Source organism: Siphateles boraxobius, unplaced genomic scaffold (genome assembly GCF_051911475.1).
Source record: "Siphateles boraxobius isolate OS27281-9 unplaced genomic scaffold, OSU_SipBor_1 77, whole genome shotgun sequence".
NCBI lineage: Eukaryota > Metazoa > Chordata > Actinopteri > Cypriniformes > Leuciscidae > Siphateles > Siphateles boraxobius.
In genome coordinates this window covers 325,001-340,000 of record NW_027509205.1, presented here as the reverse complement: position 1 = coordinate 340,000, position 15,000 = coordinate 325,001, and the positions used below count along the sequence as shown (strand labels likewise).

Genomic DNA, 15,000 nt, shown 5'->3' with positions numbered 1-15,000 from the left:
AAAAAAAAAAAGAGTCCCTGAGCTTCTTCAAAAAGCCTTAAAAAGTCTCTGAGATTCTTCAGAAAGCATGAAAGAGTTTGAGTTTTTTCAAAAGTTGTTCTTAGTTTTCTTCACTAATGGTCTAACCTTTTAAATAGCCCAATTTTGGCAGCAGTTTTTGCTTACGGCCATACCACCTTGGGCACGCCCGATCTCGTCTGATCTCGGAAGCTAAGCAGGGTCGGGCCTGGTTAGTACTTGGATGGGAGACCGCCTGGGAATACCAGGTGCTGTAAGCTTTTAAAAATAAAAAATAAAAATAAAGAGTGCCTGAGCTTCAAAAAGCCTTAAAAAGTCTCTGAGATTCTTCAGAAAGCATGAAAGAGTTTGAGTTTTTTCAAAAGTTCTTCTTAGTCTTCTTCACTAATGGTCTAAGCTTTTAAATAAGGCCTGGTTAGTACTTGGATGGGAGGCCGCATGGGAATACTAGGTGTTGTAAGCTTTTTTAAGAAAAAAAAAAAAGAGTCCCTGAGCTTCTTCAAAAAGCCTTAAAAAGTCTCTGAGATTCTTCAGAAAGCATGAAAGAGTTTGAGTTTTTTCAAAAGTTCTTCTTAGTCTTCTTCACTAATGGTCTAAGCTTTTAAATAAGGCCTGGTTAGTACTTGGATGGGAGGCCGCATGGGAATACTAGGTGTTGTAAGCTTTTTTAAGAAAAAAAAAAAAGAGTCCCTGAGCTTCTTCAAAAAGCCTTAAAAAGTCTCTGAGATTCTTCAGAAAGCATGAAAGAGTTTGAGTTTTTTCAAAAGTTCTTCTTAGTCTTCTTCACTAATGGTCTAAGCTTTTAAATAAGGCCTGGTTAGTACTTGGATGGGAGGCCGCATGGGAATACTAGGTGTTGTAAGCTTTTTTAAGAAAAAAAAAAAGAGTCCCTGAGCTTCTTCAAAAAGCCTTAAAAAGTCTCTGAGATTCTTCAGAAAGCATGAAAGAGTTTGAGTTTTTTCAAAAGTTCTTCTTAGTCTTCTTCACTAATGGTCTAAGCCTTTAAATAAGGCCTGGTTAGTACTTGGATGGGAGGCCGCATGGGAATACTAGGTGTTGTAAGCTTTTTTAAGAAAAAAAAAAAAGAGTCCCTGAGCTTTTTCAAAAAGCCTTAAAAAGTCTCTGAGATTCTTCAGAAAGCATGAAAGAGTTTGAGTTTTTTCAAAAGTTGTTCTTAGTTTTCTTCACTAATGGTCTAACCTTTTAAATAGCCCAATTTTGGCAGCAGTTTTCGCTTACGGCCATACCACCTTGGGCACGCCCGATCTCGTCTGATCTCGGAAGCTAAGCAGGGTCGGGCCTGGTTAGTACTTGGATGGGAGACCGCCTGGGAATACCAGGTGCTGTAAGCTTTTTTAAAAAAAAAAAAAGAGTGCCTGAGCTTCAAAAAGCCTTAAAAAGTCTCTGAGATTCTTCAGAAAGCATGAAAGAGTTTGAGTTTTTTCAAAAGTTCTTCTTAGTCTTCTTCACTTATGGTCTAAGCTTTTAAATAAGGCCTGGTTAGTACTTGGATGGGAGACCGCATGGGAATACTAGGTGTTGTAAGCTTTTTTAAGAAAAAAAAAAAAGAGTCCCTGAGCTTCTTCAAAAAGCCTTAAAAAGTCTCTGAGATTCTTCAGAAAGCATGAAAGAGTTTGAGTTTTTTCAAAAGTTCTTCTTAGTCTTCTTCACTAATGGTCTAAGCTTTTAAATAAGGCCTGGTTAGTACTTGGATGGGAGGCCGCATGGGAATACTAGGTGTTGTAAGCTTTTTTAAGAAAAAAAAAAGAGTCCCTGAGCTTCTTCAAAAACCCTTAAAAAGTCTCTGAGATTCTTCAGAAAGCATGAAAGAGTTTGAGTTTTTTCAAAAGTTGTTCTTAGTTTTCTTCACTAATGGTCTAACCTTTTAAATAGCCCAATTTTGGCAGCAGTTTTCGCTTACGGCCATACCACCTTGGGCACGCCCGATCTCGTCTGATCTCGGAAGCTAAGCAGGGTCGGGCCTGGTTAGTACTTGGATGGGAGACCGCCTGGGAATACCAGGTGCTGTAAGCTTTTAAAAAAAAAAAAAGAGTGCCTGAGCTTCAAAAAGCCTTAAAAAGTCTCTGAGATTCTTCAGAAAGCATGAAAGAGTTTGAGTTTTTTCAAAAGTTGTTCTTAGTTTTCTTCACTAATGGTCTAAGCTTTTAAATAAGGCCTGGTTAGTACTTGGATGGGAGGCCGCATGGGAATACTAGGTGTTGTAAGCTTTTTTAAGAAAAAAAAAAAGAGTCCCTGAGCTTCTTCAAAAAGCCTTAAAAAGTCTCTGAGATTCTTCAGAAAGCATGAAAGAGTTTGAGTTTTTTCAAAAGTTGTTCTTAGTTTTCTTCACTAATGGTCTAACCTTTTAAATAGCCCAATTTTGGCAGCAGTTTTCGTTTACGGCCATACCACCTTGATCACGCCCTCTGGTGGAGACAGGAAGTGGTATTGCGAGTGAAGTAGTGAGAAGTGAGTGTGTTTGTTTGGGTCGGACGAAGGATTTCTTTTTTTTCAAACTATTAAGACCAAGTGTTTGAAAGGAGAGCGTGCATTTTGGAGTAATTTAATCCTCAAACAGCTTTTGCTGTTTGGGGATAGATACTTCCAGAAGCAGAAAAGGAGAAATGGATGGACAAAAGGAGACGGGAAGAGGTCGAAGCATGTGGAGCATGAGAAGTGAAGAGCGCAACTATGGCAAGGAGCTGACGGTGCTGGTGGAGATAGAGGGTGAAGAAAGAATCACAATGATGGAACTTTTGAAGAGAGTGAAGGAAGAATGCGGAGGAGTTATTGGATGCAGATATAAAACTCCAAAGGAGTACGAGTTGACGATGGAGGATGCGAAGGCAAAGGAAAAAATTCTAGATGGCTTGAAGATCAGAAACAGCCGGGTGATGGTAAAAGAGGTGGATTGCATGGAGGTGGTTGTTTCTTTTTTAGGACTGCCCATGTACATTTTAGATGAAGAAATTCTGAACAAGCTAAATGAATGGGGAGTAACAGCGGCATCTAAAATCAAGAGGAGAGTGTGGCCGGGAACGGACATTGCGGATGGGACAAGGTTTTTGAAAGTGAAGTTCAATAATGAAGTGAAATCGTTGCCTTATTCGACAAAATTTGAGACTCTTGGCGGCACAGAACATTTTAGAGTTATACATGATAGACAAGTGAAGGTTTGCCGTCTCTGCATACAACCGGGGCATGTTGTTAGAGACTGCCCGAATTTTAGGTGTTTCAGATGTGGCACACAAGGACATTATGCAAGAGAGTGCAAAGAAGAGAATTGTGGCGAGTGTGGATTGCGGCCAGGACGATGCATGTGTGAAACGCCGACAGTGATGGAAGAGGAGTGCAATGAGGAGAATATATCAGATCGGTATGAGGTGGAGGAAAGAGAAGGAGGTGAGGATGGAAGCGCAGAAGGAGACGTCGGTCAAAGCTCTGGGGCAGAGGAAGAGGGAGCGGAAAGAACGGAGGACATGGAGAGTAGGAGCAGCCAAGAGGAGAGGCGCTCGGGACGGAGGATGAGAGATGGAGTGAAGAGAGGGGACGCAATAAGTAAAGAGATGGTTCCTCGAGGTCTGGTGTGTGAAGATGGAGAAGGAAAGATGGAAGAAAGTGGTAGTGAAGAAGGAGACGATGTCAAAAGTCAAGGAGGAAAGCATTGTGAGGAAAAAAGAGTGAAGAAGAACGAGGGGGGAAGAAAGGAGAAAGAAATGCCAGAGAATCCTGTGTCAAGCGTGGAGGAGGATATGGACCTGAGTGAGGAGAAGAGTATGACAAAGAAAAGAAAGAAGAAAATAGCAGAAACGCATGATGCAGAAAGTAAGAGCACGGTTTAATTTGAATGGGTATAAATCTTTTAAAACTTTTGATTATTACTATGTGGGGTATTATGCACATAGTGTGTCTGAACTGTAATGGGTTAAGAGACCTCAACAAGTTCGAGAAGGTAAAGAGACTATTAAAAGCAGATGTGATATGCTTACAAGAGACACACTGGACAGGGGACTTAATGGATAATATAAAAAAGAGATGGGAGGGAGAAATTTATGTGAGTAATGGAAATATAAAAGCCTGTGGAGTGGCTATGCTGATAAAAAAAGACAGTGTACAAAATGTGAAACAGATATATAAGGATGGAAGTGGGAGATTGTTAGGACTTGAGTTTTTGTTTTGCAATGAACTGTTTAGGATTATAAACATGTATGCACCAAATATAGAGGTGGACAGAAAAGAAGTCTTTAATGAAATGAAGAAAATATATAAAGGGAGGTGTATAGTGGTTGGTGATTTCAATGTGTGGTGCACGAGGCTGGATGCTTGTAGCACTGCCAATTTTAAATCTGATGGGTCAAGAAAAATTTTAATGGAGTGGATGCGGAATGAGGATATAGTGGATGTGTGGAGGGAAGATAATCCATATAGGAGAGAATTTTCGAGAAGACAAATGGTGCTGGGGAGCTTAAAACAGAGTCGTATAGATTTGTGTTTGACAAAAAGAGAAATGTTAAAATATGTTAAAAATGTGAAGTATAAGTTTGTTAGCTTAAGTGATCATGCTGTGATGACAGTTAAGGTGGGTGTAATTGGGGAGGAGAAGGGAGGTGGAGTGTGGTGTTTAAATGCTAATTTGTTAAAGGAAGAAGCGTATAAAGAAAATATTCTTAAATGTATAAATTATGAGATGCAGAACCCGTTGTTTGAGGAAAATGTATGTGAGTGGTGGGAGGGAATGAAAGAGAAAATAAAAAAAAGAACTATTAGGTATTCAAAACAAAGGAATTTTATGAGGAGAAGTAAAGCAGATGCATTAGAAAATGCATTAAATTTGGAAGCGGAAAAAATAGAAAACAGTCCAGGGTATGGTGAGGAAAGCTATTTGAAGTTAAAAACAGAATTAGAAGAGTATGAGAAAGAGAAAAGTAAAGGAGTAATAATAAGGAGTAGAGCTCAATATGCTTTGGAGGGAGAAAGGAGTACAAAATTCTTCCTCAATTTAGAAAATAAAAAGCAGAGTAGAAAGCAGATAGTAGAGTTGGAAAATAAGAATGGTGATAAAGTTAATGATTTTGTGGGGATATTAGAAGAAGTGGAGGGTTTTTATAGGGAATTATTTAAGAAAGAGGGTGTAAAGCAAGAGTGTGTGGATGAAGTTTTGAGTGCTGTGAATGTGAAGTTAGGTGAAGATGAGAAGAGTATGTGTGAGGGGGATATAGGGATTGAAGAAATAAAATGTGCTATAAATCAGACAAAAAAGAATAAAAGCCCGGGTTCGGATGGTTTAACTCATGAGTTTTACAAAACTTTTATAGACACCTTAGCACCATTGCTGCTAAAGGTGTATAAAGATATGGAAGAGAGGTCGGAAATGCCGAAATCTATGTGTTTAGGAATGATAACAATCTTATATAAGAATAAAGGGAGCCCGATGAAGCTGGAAAATTATAGGCCTTTGAGTTTATTGAATTCGGATTATAAAATTTTAACAAAAGTTATAGCGAATAGAATGAAGCAGGTGGTAGGGAGTATTGTGGCACCAAGTCAGGCATATAGTATAAAGGGGAGAGATATTGTGGATACTATATGTACAATAAGAGATGTAGTAGATAGCATGTGGAAAGATGGGAAGGGGGGGTTGGTTTTATCAGTGGATTTAAACAAAGCATTTGATAGGGTAGAGCATAGTTTTATTGAACAGACATTGGCAAAATATGGTTTCGGAGATAAAATAAGAAAGTGGATAAAGTTAATATATGAAAATGCTAGAAGCTGTGTTAAAATTAATGGGGTTTTAACTGATTCCTTTCCTTTAGAAAGGTCAGTTAGACAAGGGTGCCCATTATCAGCTTTGTTATATTCAATAATAGCGGAGCCACTGGCTTCTCTGATTAAAAGGGATAAAGGCATAAGAGGTATTCAAATACCTTACGGGGGAGTAAGTGTAATTCACCAGTATGCGGATGATACAACCTTTACAGTCAGGGATATGGAGAGTGTGAGGAGAATAAAAATGCAGATGGAAATGTATGGAAAAGCCTCAGGTGCTAAGATAAATGTTGACAAGTCAGAAATAATGAGTTTAGGAGGAGGGGTAGATTTAGAAGGGTTAGATGTTCCTTTTAAAATAACAAAAGATTATTTAAAGATTTTAGGAGTGTGTGTAGGGGGGAATGCGAAAGAGGCTAGAGATGCTACATGGACAGGAGTTTTAAACAAAATTAAACAAGTGCTAAATTTTTGGAGGTTAAGAGATCTGAGATTAAGAGGAAAAGTGGTTGTGGCAAATTCATTAATATTTACGAAGTGTAATTATGTGATGGGAGCAATTGATTTGCCGGACTGGGTCTTGAATGAGATAAAGGAGGCTGTGATTGCTTTTGTCTGGGGAGGTAAAGGTATTAAGATATCAACAAAAACATTGATTGCTGATTATAAGGAGGGAGGTCTGAGGATGGTAGACTTAGAGGTAAAGAGGAAGGCAATAAGAGTTAAAACAATAAAAAAGTATGTGTGTGACAAAGTAGAGTATGGGTGGAAGGGGTATATGAGGAGTTTTTTAAATGAGGGTGGAGGATGTGGTGAAGAAGGATTGTTTATGGCCTTTAAAAAACCTATGACTGCAAAAATGCCATTGTTTTATCAAGAGGTTTTTAGTGCCTGGGCTGAATTTTTGGATAAAGTGGATTATGAATGTGATAACATAAATCAGGTGCTTAACCAGCCGTTGTTTCTGAACACAAAAATTAAGAGGGGAGGGAAAACGCTGTATAATAAATTGTTTATGAGAGCGGGAGTGAGAAAGGTGAAAGACATGGCATATGAGTATGTTACAGGTTTTTTGCCAAATAGGGCTGTATATGATTGTGTGGTGGGATGGGATGATGAAATTGAGAAATCTAAAGTGGACTGTGAATGTGAAAACATTAAAACAAGCATTCCGGAAAGGTGGGTGCAAAAGATTGAGAGAGAGACTGTGAAAGTAGGAGATTGGGGGTTCCCTGAAATGTATGTTATGGATAAAAAAGAAAAAAGGTTTCTGTGTCAGTTAAGTGTGAAAACAGTCTATAAGATGTTGGTGAAAAAGGAAATCAAGACGCCTGCATCGGAGGTAGTGTGGCCAAGGGTATTCCCTGGAATGAATGTAAAGGTGATCTGGACTAATTTAAATGTGAAATATAATGGACTGAACTGTGAAAACCTGGACTTTAAATTAAGACATAACAGAGTCTATACAAAGGTGGTGATTCACCAAATGAACAGAAATGTAAAAAGAGAATGTGATGTATGTGGGATAGAGCCAGAAACATTGATGCACATTTTTTTTGACTGTAAAGAACTGGAAGCATTTCATACAAAAATTAAAGCGTTGGTGAAAAAAGGATTGGGAAAAGATGAGACAGGGGATGAATGGAGAAAGTTGTTCTTGTTTGGGATAAATGTGAATAAAAAGGATAGGAAGGTGAATTTATGGAACATAGTATTAAGTAATGCAAGATATGCGATATGGGTGAGGAGGAATATGGCATATTACGAAAAGAAAAAAGTGGATGTAATGACAATGTTCAAATCAATTTTAAGGGAAAATGTGTATTTGATGTGGAAATATTTACCAAAAGAGGAATTTGAAATGGCGTTTGTGGAAGGGAATGAGCTGATTAGTATAGAAGAGAGAAAAGGGTTATGTATGAAGTTTGATTAATATGAATTTTGATGGGTTGGGTAAAATGTTGATGTTATACTTTGTTTTAGTTTTTTTTTTTTTTTTGAAAGGCTTGTAGTTTGTTTCTAAAGACGTATGTGTTTGATGCCTGATTGAAAATGTTATAGGTATGAAGGTTTGATTTTGAGGAATTGTTGTTTTGTAAATATTATTTTTGTACTTTTCGATAATAAAAAAAAAAAAAAAAAAGGCACGCCCGATCTCGTCTGATCTCGGAAGCTAAGCAGGGTCGGGCCTGGTTAGTACTTGGATGGGAGACCGCCTGGGAATACCAGGTGCTGTAAGCTTTTAAAAAAAAAAAAAAGAGTGCCTGAGCTTCAAAAAGCCTTAAAAAGTCTCTGAGATTCTTCAGAAAGCATGAAAGAGTTTGAGTTTTTTCAAAAGTTCTTCTTAGTCTTCTTCACTAATGGTCTAACCTTTTAAATAGCCCAATTTTGGCAGCAGTTTTCGCTTACGGCCATACCACCTTGGGCACGCCCGATCTCGTCTGATCTCGGAAGCTAAGCAGGGTCGGGCCTGGTTAGTACTTGGATGGGAGACCGCCTGGGAATACCAGGTGCTGTAAGCTTTAAAAAAAAAAAAAAAAAAAAAAAGAGTGCCTGAGCTTCTTCAAAAAGCCTTAAAAAGTCTCTGAGATTCTTCAGAAAGCATGAAAGAGTTTGAGTTTTTTCAAAAGTTCTTCTTAGTCTTCTTCACTAATGGTCTAAGCTTTTAAATAAGGCCTGGTTAGTACTTGGATGGGAGGCCGCATGGGATTACTAGGTGTTGTAAGCTTTTTTAAGAAAAAAAAAAAAGAGTCCCTGAGCTTCTTCAAAAACCCTTAAAAAGTCTCTGAGATTCTTCAGAAAGCATGAAAGAGTTTGAGTTTTTTCAAAAGTTGTTCTTAGTTTTCTTCACTAATGGTCTAACCTTTTAAATAGCCCAATTTTGGCAGCAGTTTTCGCTTACGGCCATACCACGCCCGATCTCGTCTGATCTCGGAAGCTAAGCAGGGTCGGGCCTGGTTAGTACTTGGATGGGAGACCGCCTGGGAATACCAGGTGCTGTAAGCTTTTAAAAAAAAAAAAAAAAAAAAAAGAGTGCCTGAGCTTCTTCAAAAAGCCTTAAAAAGTCTCTGAGATTCTTCAGAAAGCATGAAAGAGTTTGAGTTTTTTCAAAAGTTCTTCTTAGTCTTCTTCACTAATGGTCTAAGCTTTTAAATAAGGCCTGGTTAGTACTTGGATGGGAGGCCGCATGGGATTACTAGGTGTTGTAAGCTTTTTTAAGAAAAAAAAAAAAGAGTCCCTGAGCTTCTTCAAAAACCCTTAAAAAGTCTCTGAGATTCTTCAGAAAGCATGAAAGAGTTTGAGTTTTTTCAAAAGTTGTTCTTAGTTTTCTTCACTAATGGTCTAACCTTTTAAATAGCCCAATTTTGGCAGCAGTTTTCGCTTACGGCCATACCACCTTGGGCACGCCCGATCTCGTCTGATCTCGGAAGCTAAGCAGGGTCGGGCCTGGTTAGTACTTGGATGGGAGACCGCCTGGGAATACCAGGTGCTGTAAGCTTTTAAAAAAAAAAAAAAAAAAAAAAGAGTGCCTGAGCTTCTTCAAAAAGCCTTAAAAAGTCTCTGAGATTCTTCAGAAAGCATGAAAGAGTTTGAGTTTTTTCAAAAGTTCTTCTTAGTCTTCTTCACTAATGGTCTAAGCTTTTAAATAAGGCCTGGTTAGTACTTGGATGGGAGGCCGCATGGGATTACTAGGTGTTGTAAGCTTTTTTAAGAAAAAAAAAAAAGAGTCCCTGAGCTTCTTCAAAAACCCTTAAAAAGTCTCTGAGATTCTTCAGAAAGCATGAAAGAGTTTGAGTTTTTTCAAAAGTTGTTCTTAGTTTTCTTCACTAATGGTCTAACCTTTTAAATAGCCCAATTTTGGCAGCAGTTTTCGCTTACGGCCATACCACCTTGGTCACGCATAGTGGTACAGTCCAGAGTGTGAGGCGGCAAAGAAAAAGCTAAGCAGTGTTTGTTTAAAAATAATTATTTTCTGGTTATTTTATTTATTGGATTTTTAGTTTTGTAGTTAAAAAATTGTTTTGGAAAGTCAGGTTTAATCCTGATAACTGCCCCCAACAGCTTAAGCTGTTTGGGGGACCTTTTGGTTTTGATTGTCCCATGCTGGAGAAGAACCTTATGGCTGCAAACAAAGAAAAAGAGAAAGCAATGATGAGTAAAAGTACCAGCAGGAAGATAGAAGAGAGAGAGAAAATGAAAGGAGAAGACAAAGAGATCCCAAAACAGCAAGAGGCAAGTAAAGCTACAACAGAAGCGCGGAAAGAAAGAGATGAAAACAACAGAGAAATGCACAGGGATTTGAGAGAGAAATACAGCAAGGAGCTAACTGTGGAGGTGGAGGTTGAAGGAACGGAGAAAATCTCTATGATGGATCTATTGAAGGGAGTAAAGAAGGAGTGTGGAGAGGTGATCGGTTGCAGAGTGAGAGGTGAAAAGATCTATGAACTCACAATGAAGAACAATGAAGGGAAAGAGAAACTAATGGATGGAGTGAGGATACAAGGAGTAATGGTGCATGCCAGGGATATCATCAATAATGATATGGTGGTTTCCTTCATCAACTTGCCGGTGTATTTGGAGGATGAGAAGATACTCTCCAAACTGGAAGAGTGGGGAGTAAAACCACTTTCATCAATTAAACGTCGGGTATGGCCTGGAACGGATACTGTGGATGGAACAAGGTTCCTAAAAGTTCGCTTTACAGAGCAGGTATGTTCGCTTCCATACTCTACAAAATTTGAGACTCTGAGGGGCACAGAATATTTTCGAGTCATTCATGATAGGCAAGTGCGCGTTTGCAGACTTTGTATCAAGCCAGGGCACATATTCAGAGAGTGCCCTGAATTTAAGTGCTTTAAATGTGGCAAGAGTATGCCAGAGATTGTGAAGAACAGATGAGAACAGAGAGAGAGCGGATGGATGGACAAGAAGAAAATGAAAGAAGAAACAATATTCTGACAGAGGAACAAGGTAAGAAGACAACTGATGATGTGGAAATGCAAGGGACGGACGGAGCTGTGGGATGTGAAGAAAGAAACAAAATGGAATGGCGAGATAGAGCTGAAAGTTCCAGTGAAGAGGATGATCGAGAGGAAGGGATGGAACAATCGGGAGAGAGCGAAGGCGAGGAGGAGGAGGAGGAGGAGGAGGTGGAAGAGAGGAAAAGAGAAAACATTGAAGGGGAAAGAAGCGAAGAAGAGGAAAGGAAAGGGACAGTACCACAATTCAGAGAAAGTAAGGCCGGAAAAAAGAGAGATGAAGAAAAAGAAGGACTGAAAGCAAAGATCAAAAGACTGAGTGCAAAGAGAAAGTCTGAGACGGATGGAGAACAGACTGAACAGACAAAAGAACCACGATCGGGTATGTGATATTTGTTTAAATGTTTTATCTCATTATATATGTTTTCTGGTTTGCTCTCATGGTCACTGTAACATCAATAAATGTAAACGGGTTAAGAGATAAAATGAAGATGAAAGAATTACTATTTACATTTAGGAGCGATATTATTTGTATACAAGAAACAAATTGGGAAGAGGATAAGGTAAGGGAGATGAGAGAAGAGTGGAGGGGGGACATATATTACAATAACGGAGCTAGGAATGCAAGAGGTGTGGCAATATTAATTAAAAAAGGATAGGCTAGAAAATATAAAAGAAGTATACAAAGATAAGAGGGGAAGGATTTTGATTGTCGAATTTAGGTATAGAGATATAGACTTTAGATTAATAAATATATATGTTCCAAATATAGAATTAGACAGGAGGGAAATTATAGAAGAGTTAAAAGGGTTAGTTGTTGGAAAATGTATTATAGTGGGAGACTTCAATATAAAATGCAGTAGATTAGATGTTGGTAAGGGAGTAAAATTTAGATGGGAGAAGTCGAGGGGAATGTTGATGGAGGTAATAAGGGACAAGGGATTAATAGATGTGTGGAGATATGAAAATCCAGAAAAAAGAGAATTCACTAGGAAACAGTTAAGGGAAGGGATATTGAAACAGAGTAGAATAGATTTAGTGTTAGCAAAGGAAGAAATAATTAGGTATATAGACGGGATAAGGCATCAAGAAAATAGTTTAAGTGATCACGATGGTGTCAGGTTCAAAATCAAGATAGGGAATGATGAGGTAGGAGGAGGGATGTGGATATTGAATGCGGGATATATAGAGGAGGGAGAATATGAAATGCAGATGAAGGATTTATTAAATAGGGAAAACGAGAAGATAGATGAGTATAAAATGAATGGCGAAGCAGATGATAGAATAGGAGAGAGATGGGAGCTAATGAAGGACCAAATCAAATCAATAAGCATAAAATATAGCATGAAAAGAAGGAGGAAAAAGATAAAGGAAGAAAGGATGTTGAAAGAAAAATTAAGAGAAGAGTTAGATAAAGCAGAAGATGAAGAAGGATATAGTATGGAAAAATATATAGAGATTAAAACGGCACTAGAGAAATATGAGAGAGAGAAATGTAGAGGAGCGATTTTAAGGAGCAAAGCAAAATATGCATTAGAAGGTGAAAAATGTACAGGGTATTTTTTGGGTCTTGAGAAAAGGAGACAAAGTAAAACATACATTAACGAAATAAATACAAAAGAGGGTAAGGCAACAAAAGATTATGTAGAGATTTTGGAGAGAGTGCAGGGATTTTATGAAGAGTTATATAAAAGAGGTGGAGTAGATGAGAAAAGTGTAGATGACGTGCTAGAAAGCGTAGAGAATGTTCTAAGTAAGGAAGATGGAGACTGGTGTGATAGGGGAATAGAAGAGGCAGAAGTGTTAGAGGCAATAGGGGGGTTAAGGAGCGGAAAAAGTCCGGGAAGTGATGGGATAGGTATAGAGTGGTATAAAGTATATAAGGAAGAGGTAGCACCAATATTAGTAGAAGTATTCAGAGGGATAGAAAGAACAGGGATAGTGCAAAATAGGATGGTAGAGGGAGTGATAGCCTTAGTTTATAAGAAAGGGAATAGGTTAGATATAGGGAATTACAGACCAATCAGTTTGCTAAATGTTGACTACAAGATATTAACTAAGGTTTTGGCTAACAGAGTGAAAAGAGTGATTGGAGATATAGTGCAACCAACACAGAGCTATAGCATACCAGGCAGGGATATAGCGGACACGATAGCGACAGTAAGAGATGTGATAGAGTATTTGAAACGAGATAGGAAAGGAGGAATAGTAATAGGGATAGATTGGAACAAAGCATTTGATAGGGTAGAACATGAATACCTATTCAGAGTATTAGAAAAGTTTGGATTTGGGGTAAAAATGGTGGGATGGGTGAGGAAACTATATGAGAGGGCAAAGAGCTGTGTAAAGATAAATGGAGTGTTAACAGATAAGTTTGAGGTGGGGAGGTCCGTGAGACAGGGATGTCCCCTGTCTGCATTACTGTATGCCATCTCAGTAGAGCCTCTAGCCACATTAATTAAGAGAGATGAAAGGATAGTTGGTATTGATTTGCCGTATGGAGGAAAATGTATTATAAATCAATATGCGGATGACACCACAATCACAGTGAGGGAAGGAAATAGTTTAAAAAGAGTTCTAGAGATAGTAGAGAAGTATGGGAAGGCATCAGGGGCAAAAATAAATAGGGAGAAATCAGAGTTAATGTACATAGGAGAGGTTGGGAGAGTAGAGGTAGGGGTAAAAGTAGAGGAAAAATATATGAAAGTATTAGGAGTATATTTAGGGGTAGAAAGCAAAGAGGCAAGAGATGTAACTTGGACCGGGGTGATTAACAAAATAAGAACAGTATGCGCTGCATGGAAAGGGAGGAAATTAAAATTAAATGGGAAAGTAATTGTAGTAAATGGTCTGTTGTTATCAGTATGTGTATATGTAATGAGTGTAATTGAAATGCCAGGGTGGGTGATGAATGAGTTGAATAAAATTGTGTGTGATTTTATATGGGAGGGAAAAGGGGTGAAAATAGCACAGAAAACATTGGTGGGAAAGAGATGGGAAGGAGGATTAAACTTGATGGACCTAGAAATAAAAAGAAATGCAATGAGAATAAAAACGGTGATAAAATATATGACAGGTAGATGGGATTACGGGTGGAAGGAATTCTTAAGAAAATATATTGATGATGTAGGAGGAATAGGAGAAAATGGTTGGTACATGGGCTTTAAGCAATCTATGACAGGAGGAATACCAGAAATATATCGGGAGGTATTAGAGGCATGGAGGCAGTTTCTACCTAAGATAGAGTATGAGTGTGAAGATATACATATGATTAAAAATCTACCCCTGTTTCTAAATGAAAAGTTTAAACATAAAAATAAAACGTTATATGAACCTAGATTTATAGAGGGAGGCATAAAACAGGTAAAAGACATTATATATGAAGTCATTCCAGGATTCCTCAGAAGCAACTGCATTTATGACTCTGTGTGTGATTTGGAGGGAATGGAGAACAGAGAGAAAGTGAACAAAATATATGAAAAGATTAAATCAAGTATACCCACACAATGGACAAATATGATTGAAAATGAATGTATATCCAAAAGAGAACAATGTATGCCAGAGATGTATATAGATGATGATGAAAAGAAATATCAAATCAAAACCTTGAGTGTTAAAAATGTATATAGGAGGCTAATTGTTGATGTTAGAAAAGAGCCAGCAGCAGAGAAAGTGTGGAAGAGGGTATTTGATAATTTGGAAGTGGAAAAAATATGGTCGAATCTAAATCTAAAATATAACAGTATAGAGTGTGAAAATAATGATTTTTTGATAAGACATAACAGAATCTACACAAATGTGGTGTTAAATAAAATTAACAATGAGGTAAATGTGATGTGTGACGTGTGTAATAATGGCCATGAGAGTTTTTTACATTATTTTTTGAGATGTGAGGCGTTGGTTGATTTTTTTGACTACCTGAGAAAATTGTTATTAGAAAACTGGGGTGTGGAAGTCGAATCAGAAGAGGAATGGGATAAAATGTTTTTGTTTGGGATCTTAGAGAAAAAGAAAAAGAAAATGGACAATTGCCTAATCAATTTTGTTTTAAGTCATGCCAGACTGGCAGTAGTTCTGAGAAGAAACTACGCACATTTTGAGGGGAGGAAGGTTAAAATTAAAGATTTATTTAAATCAATAACAAAAAGAGATGTTGAGTTGCTTTGTAAATATGGTGAGAAAGAGGTGAAAGAGTTTTTTGTAAATACAAGCAAGCTAATATATCAAGAGCCAG

The 15,000-nt window shown here is 37.9% G+C and overlaps 5 non-coding genes and 1 pseudogene across 5 annotated transcripts; all 6 read left to right on the top strand.

Annotated features, from left to right (window-relative positions):
- Positions 1 to 159: 159 nt before the first annotated feature.
- LOC143726150 (5S ribosomal RNA) lies at positions 160 to 278 on the top strand. The gene has a single exon (XR_013198405.1). It is a non-coding gene; the product is annotated as a 5S ribosomal RNA (ribosomal RNA).
- Positions 279 to 1,251: 973 nt separating this feature from the next.
- On the top strand, positions 1,252 to 1,370 carry LOC143726149 (5S ribosomal RNA). Its single transcript, XR_013198404.1, has one exon. It is a non-coding gene; the product is annotated as a 5S ribosomal RNA (ribosomal RNA).
- Positions 1,371 to 1,933: 563 nt separating this feature from the next.
- On the top strand, positions 1,934 to 2,052 carry LOC143726148 (5S ribosomal RNA). The gene has a single exon (XR_013198403.1). It is a non-coding gene; the product is annotated as a 5S ribosomal RNA (ribosomal RNA).
- Positions 2,053 to 8,190: 6,138 nt separating this feature from the next.
- Positions 8,191 to 8,309, top strand: LOC143727851 (5S ribosomal RNA). The gene has a single exon (XR_013199835.1). It is a non-coding gene; the product is annotated as a 5S ribosomal RNA (ribosomal RNA).
- Positions 8,310 to 8,683: 374 nt separating this feature from the next.
- On the top strand, positions 8,684 to 8,793 carry LOC143726457 (5S ribosomal RNA; annotated as a pseudogene).
- Positions 8,794 to 9,167: 374 nt separating this feature from the next.
- LOC143727850 (5S ribosomal RNA) lies at positions 9,168 to 9,286 on the top strand. Its single transcript, XR_013199834.1, has one exon. It is a non-coding gene; the product is annotated as a 5S ribosomal RNA (ribosomal RNA).
- The last annotated feature ends 5,714 nt before the right edge of the window (positions 9,287 to 15,000 follow it).